Source organism: Paroedura picta, chromosome 4 (genome assembly GCF_049243985.1).
Source record: "Paroedura picta isolate Pp20150507F chromosome 4, Ppicta_v3.0, whole genome shotgun sequence".
NCBI lineage: Eukaryota > Metazoa > Chordata > Lepidosauria > Squamata > Gekkonidae > Paroedura > Paroedura picta.
The window spans coordinates 102,900,162-102,906,953 of NC_135372.1; the positions used below are offsets into that span (position 1 = coordinate 102,900,162).

A 6,792-nucleotide genomic window follows, 5' to 3' on the forward strand; every position below is an offset into this window, starting at 1 on the left:
TGGTCCTCTCCTCCCAGTCATGACTAAGTGACAACTCTCCAGTAATATCTGGGTTCCCTTTTCCCCTCACCCCACAGATAAATATAACTAACAAAAAAATTGTTGTTAGAATTCTATAAAGGTCTATCTATAAAATTGATAAATAATAATAACATCAGACAATACTTGATTTCCCCTTTTAACAAGACATTTATCCTGTAATATTTGTTTACATATAAAGTATGCACTAGGCTGAATTCCTAAGAAAACATACAGGAAATATGTTACCCCAAATGGAGCATATGGCAAAGATTAGTTTTAAAATGTGTTCAGTATAAAATACTTTGGTGCTACAACGTGCTTCAAGAACAAGCTGTATAGTTTTGAATCATTCTTATTGGACAATATATAGAAGCAAAATATCAACATAACCAGCGTGAATATCTTTATGGAATAGCCATACATTATTTTGTCTACAAGATCCATCCATATTGCCTGTTTCTAATCACATAAGTAATATGAGGTCTAACCAATAAACATGGAAATTCAAATTTCATTTAATTTCTTTTTCATTTGCTTTTTGCCAAGGTCCATAAAAGATATAGCAATATAATTTCACGCACTGAAGGAATTGGGATAAAATTTTACTCACAGTCCAACTAACTGTCTACAACAGGATATCGGTGCAAATTCTCCTTTTCTCTTCTGTGTAACCCTCCTATAAAAATTCTGACCCCTGAGACCCTTGTCTCAGTGGCTCTTTGGCTCCTGGACTTCCTAAGTGCAGCTGGCAGAAGACTGGATTTCTTAAGAACTGAAAGTGATTTAAGTCCTCCTCTTGGCTAGTATATCAATACACCTGTTGACACTCCTTAAAGGAATATCATCTTTAAAAAACACAAACAACTTGTTACCCAAAGAGGCAATCTCTTAATTCGGTAGAGGAAAGTAACTTTAAAGGATGCAAAGCAAGAGGGAGTAACTCAGATTCACCTTTAAAAGAAAAATAAAAGGGTAAAACACACTTGCAGCCCCAGTGCCCAAAGGACAGAAGAGGGCAGTGAAGGCAAAACACAATCCCCAGTAACTCCCTGTAAACACAATCATTCTCTACCTTTTGGAGCAAAATGGCCACAACTTTATTGGTTACAGCTGTATGAAGCCTTGGCACATCCTGGGACAACTGGATCCTGGCATCAACTGACCCACTTGCCAGTTGATGTGCCCCAATCCACCCCAGCTCACTCACTGGGGTGGGGGAGACCAGTGGAATAGCAGGATGTTAGATTCTACAAGAATGATCACCACCAAGTGGTCTCCCCTACCATTTGAGCATGAGGGCAACCCACTTGCAGCTCCCAAGTTGGACATGCCTCTTGAAATCTTCACCCCAATATCCCTTAAGGGGACCCCCATCCCCAAGGAAAACAGACATGCAGGCTAGTTTTCCTAAAATGGATCTGGCCCCATGCTGATGCTGTCCCCATGTTGTGACTGTTAAGGGAAACAACAGAAAAACACGTTAGACAGGAACTGATCGCTGTGTCCCCTTCCACAGTGCCCATATTCATGCCCTGCAAGCATTATTCCCATTTGGGAGGGGGAGGGGGGCAAATGGTCCTATGCAGCCAGGTTAACTGGCCAGGCAGCCTGATACGTTTATCCCCCTGCTGGCCCCACCCCTTCTTCCTCTCCCCATGGCCCCAATCCACAGCAGCAAGCAAAGTTAAGATAGCCTACGAAGGATTGCAGCTCCTTCAAGGTACATTTTGTGCATGCCAGAGCCAGTGTAATAAGGCCCTCATTACAAGCAGTTTATCTTCCAGCAGGTGTGCTGCCTGCTCAGTGGAATCCAACTGAATTTCCAAATAGTTTAATCAGGTTGAGGGACCCTCAGACTTATCATGAGCCAATGGGACCCCACAATTCACCAGATTCTGGAATGCCACCAAGTGCTCAGCACAAGTGACACTACTTGCAGGCACCACAAACAGGGAATAATTTAGTTAATGAGAGTTATGTCATAGCTTTTGCTGCCCACTGAGGGAAGGTGCTAATTGCCCCAAATGCTGTGCCTGCTACTGCACAACCCATGGGCATGGTCTTATCAACATAACACAACCCCTGAAAGCCCAACAAGCAGAAATCCCTTGGCGCCACCAGGAGCAAGCAAAAGATTGACTGATTATCACATTTGGCCATGAACACCCCAGAACCACAGGTCCTCACCAACTGCACTGAATGATTGATAGAAGTGTATTTAACAGAACAAAATTTGAGCAGAATGGCATTAGAATAGAATCATAGAATCATAGAGTTGGAAAAGGCCATACAGGCCATCTAGTCCAACCCCCCACTCAACACAGGATCAGCCCTAAGCATCCTAAAGCAATCCCCAGGGGCTTTCCGCACCGGGATCCTTGTAGCAAATTGTTTGCTGAATGAAAAATCGCCATTTAAATTAGTGGAATTCGTTGTTATGCATACCTGCCTTTGTAGTGGAATCCAGTTGCATTTCCATCATTTCCCACAGGCTTCCGGTCTCAGCAAAAATCGCTAGAAAGGAAGCGCTATTGCCGAGCTCGTCCCGCCCCTGGCCGTCAAGCAGCCAATGGGCAGCCGTTAGCATGCTCCCAAACAGCCCCTTTCCCTTTAAGAAAGGGTTTTTTAAAAAAAACACACACACACACACACATTGCAACGAATATGTGTTGCTTCGTTGCAACGGAGAGACCCATCCAGCTGGCAGGTGTGTTTGAGCTGCCGTTTCATCATTGCCACGCTCCCCCCAAGTGAAAAAAAAATCCCCTCCCCTCACGGGCGCGATTTTCAGCCGAAAACAGTGTGAAAAATAAAGGGAAAATACATCAGCAAACGGCTTCTCTGTTGTTTGTGCTTAGTGACTTTAAACAGCTCTGGAGAGGAATTGCAGCCGGGGAAGCCTCACTGGCTAAACGGAGGCTCGCCGGTGCGTTGATCTCTGCTCGCTCGGAGAAAAAAAAATGGCGATCGCTTCGCCGGAAGATCAGAGGAGAGAGCCAGGGGGAGGGACTTTGTAGAAACCACAACAATGGTAACGCACAGAACTTTCCCGCTATTGTTGCAGATTGGTTGCAGGAGTGTAGCGCTTTCCGGAAGGTGAATCCACTTTTGGGGATTTCCCTGAAAGCGCTACAAGGAAGCGCTTTTTGCAGATCGGTTTCAGGTGTGTGGCAGATTGTCAACGACGTTGTGCATAACGGCAAATCAGTAGCGTTTTCAATTGGCAACCATTGTGCGATTTTGAAGGAGTGCGGAAAGCCCCCCAGTAACTCCCTATAAACACAATCATTGTTAACTGAGAATCATCTTGGGTCTGACAAGTGATAGATGAGTCTTAACTCATCTATCCTTTTTAGGAATGACCCTCAGACAGGAGACCCAGAGGGAGGACAATGGAGTACTGTCAAAGGGGCCCATTATTCAGCATGCTGCACACTCCTTTCTGAGTCTGTACAGAATGTGTGGATAACAAACATAATTAATAATAGTTTTAGCAGCCCAATGTCAAGTCTCTCCCTGTGAGATTTTAGATTAATGGTGTTTGTTGTCATTCTCTGACTGGTAAAAGGGATAGGGAAAGGGAAAACAAACATTTGTATTGTATGTTTAAGGAGCTTATGTGTATATATTATTTACTTATCCACTGAAGAAGACCCTCTGGTTTGAATTGTATTTGGTCTTTGGTCATGGCATTTGTAACCATTAATGTTATTCTTGGGAACTGTACAAGGAACATTTTATAGTGTAGATTGATGTTTAGTGATATTTTTGTTTGTTATTAATCCTATTTATGTGCTCTAGAAAATAAGAAAAATGTATCTTATTTTATTTTCAGTTTGCTCAACCTTCAGGTTCCTAGCTGGAACTGTCAAAGGGCCCCACTACTTGACCTGCCATGCACTTCTTCATGATTTTAGTGGCCACAACATTGGGCCTGTCCCTGGTAGATTTTAGATGGCATCTGTTGCCACTCTCTGACTTGTAAAAGGGATAGAGAAACAAAACCTAAAACCATCTCAAAGAGGTTGCAGTGGACGTCCATGGATAAGACTCCAAGAAGAAGCAAAGGGCCAGCAGGTTGACAGGGGTGATGGCCAGGCCCCAGTCAACAGCAGGCTATTTGTTTTATGGAAGTGCTGCCAGAGAAAGAGGCACCGTTGGACCCTCCTCCCTCTGAGTACCACATTAGAGGAGGCTTGCTGCTCTGAAAGGGCTGCTGGGTATTGCCTGAGAAGAAACAGAGCACCAGCTCAGAGATGTGCTCAATTTTACAGAGAGTCCTCTGGCAATGTCCCTGATTAAAATCCCAACACATACAATTTCCCTTTTATATTGTGTCCCACTGCCAGCAACCATGTCTCGTTGTTCAACAAATTCCACCAAGCATTCTCATTTTGGGATACCCATTTCTGGAGAAAGAGCAGCAACACAGCAGAAGTTATTTCCAAGGAACTTTAAGGACGAAGGTTCAAGGAGCTTAAGACAGTACATACCCAGCTGAAGGAAAATAGAGCTGAAGCTGCCAACTTAAAAGCTCAGTTGTAGAATGTCCTAGAATTCCAGAAAAACACAGACGCTATATTGAAATTTTCGAATACAGTAGGAGAAACAACTGTACTTTGCCACTGTCATCCTTTTCCCCTATATTCCCCCCCCCCAAAAAAAGAAACTGAAGTCTGAATCCCAGTGCCCAGGCTATTGCCCTTAGCAGGAAAAATTTTGCTGCAGACATCCCTAGCTTTTGCAAATGATGGCATGATGATAAAGAAAATGATTACAACCTTCTAATTGGTCATACAGTTATTAGGGATTGGCTGTCCTTGTTCAAGCCTTTGGTTCTTACCAGGCAGAGAAAGTGGCCGGTTCTTCTCTGGAATGTGTTGTTTTGATAAGCACATGCACACAGAAGCAATGTTTGTTATAGCTGGAGTCGAACTGTCCTTATATCAAGGCTGGAGGAAGAATGGAAAAACTGTTTGTTGCTACTGTTTATGTAAACAATTGGAGGTTGGGGAGAGATCAGGCAAGCAGCTCTTTTGAACTTTTTTGGACCTGTCAGTAGCTTACTGTGGGCTGGCCTAAGAGGTGCCATATAGAGTGCCATATGGAGGATGGAGCAGAATTGTTCTCTCTTGCCCCAGAGGGACAGACCAGAACGGATGGGATGATATTAATTCAAAAGAAATTCCATCTAAACAGCTGGAAGAAGTTCCTGACAGTTAGACCGGTTTCTCAGTGGAACAGTCTTCCTTGGGAGATGGTGGGTTCTCCATCTCTGGAAATTTTTAAATAGGGACTAGATAGAGACTAGATGGAGAGGCTGATTCTGTGAAGGCTTAAGGGGGTGGCAGGTGACAGTGGATGAGCGATAGGGTTGTAAGTGTCCTGCATAGTGCAGGGGGTTGGACTAGATGACCCATAAGGTTCCTTCCAACTCTATTAGGCTCTCCGCTCTGCAGGTATGAATCTACTGACTGTCCCGGGTCCCCGGGACGTTCGCCTGGCCTCAACCAAGGCCAGGGCCTTTTCGGTCCTGGCCCCAACCTGGTGGAATCAGCTCCCGGAGGAGCTAAGAGCCCTGTCAGAACTACCATCTTTCTGCAGGGCCTGTAAGATGGAGCTCTTCTGCCAGGTGTATGGTTGAGGCCAGGGCAGAGCCCGGGTTCCATCCAAGATCCCTAATCCATCAGCCAGTTTTTTCTCTCCTCTCTCTCTTACAGAATTAATGTCTGACCTCTCTCTGAACAAGCGGGGAAAGTATGGGGAGTTATAGAATAGAATGCCATCTTTTTATTGTAATAATGGGGTATTTATGGGGTTTTATGTGATTTTACTGTGATTTTATATTTTATTGCGAACCGCCGTGAGACCTTTTGGCGAACAGCAGTATATAAATCCAACTATAAATAAATAAATAAATAAATATTATTCTATGATTCTATGAAGAGCTATAGGGTGGCCCTGGGAGATGACATAAGGGGGAGGAGACCCCAGGTTATTGGCCTGACCCACAAGGGCATAATCTCTCCCAGACTCCAAGAAAAGGGTATTTAACACTATGTAATCGTATTGTTGTTGCACAGATTTGGGAACTCCTTTGCGTATATTTCTTTGCCGCAGTAAAAAATATATATATAAAAGGCTTTCCTCTCAGTATAATCAGTTGGTAGCAATACACTGGGCAAAAAAACCCCTAATTAAGACACTTGGCTATCACAAAGAGCCTTCTCTTCCTATCTCCCCTCTTAGTGATTTTGTAAATCAGGAAAATAATAGCTATTCTGCAGGACTCCAAAAGAACTTTAATTCAGCGTTTGTGAACAATGCAACTTTGCCACCAATTCCCCAAAACAACTTTAATACTAGACAGCTGACAATAGCAGACAGAAGTAAAATGCTAGCTGTAGCACAAGAAACACACTTTTAATTATTATTGTTGTAGTCCAGAGAAGTAGGGGGAAATTATACATTTTTTATCTTTTAAAATATAAAATCTTCAACTTGATTTCAAGTGTTGAACCTCCAGCCTTGAGAGGTAATGACAAATGAGGTAGTATTATTTGGCAAACCTCAGAGAGACTTTCTCTCCAACTGCCCTTGACAGGAGCTCAGACCAACATGAGCTTTATCTCAAGAAGTCAAATGATTTGAAGTTTAAACAACTCAGTGAATAATTCCTCACCCTCTCCTCCATCAAGGCAGAAAGCCCATTTTTCTCCCCCCCCCCCCTTTATTGAGTTTGCCTAATCCAAAGAATTTTAGCAGAGTAAG

The 6,792-nt window shown here is 43.4% G+C and overlaps 1 protein-coding gene and 1 long non-coding RNA gene across 2 annotated transcripts in view; one reads left to right on the plus strand and one right to left on the minus strand.

The window, feature by feature from the left end:
• The window catches only part of LOC143836055 (polymeric immunoglobulin receptor-like), a 37,901-nt gene extending 37,109 nt beyond the window's left edge, over window positions 1–792 (minus strand). The window contains exon 1 of the mRNA XM_077334816.1: window positions 632–792. The gene's annotated coding sequence lies outside the window, so the exon portion shown is untranslated. The remainder of the gene's footprint in view (window positions 1–631) is intronic.
• Window positions 1–6,792, plus strand: part of LOC143836057 (uncharacterized) — a 30,299-nt gene that overhangs the window by 1,940 nt on the left and 21,567 nt on the right. The window lies entirely within an intron of this gene.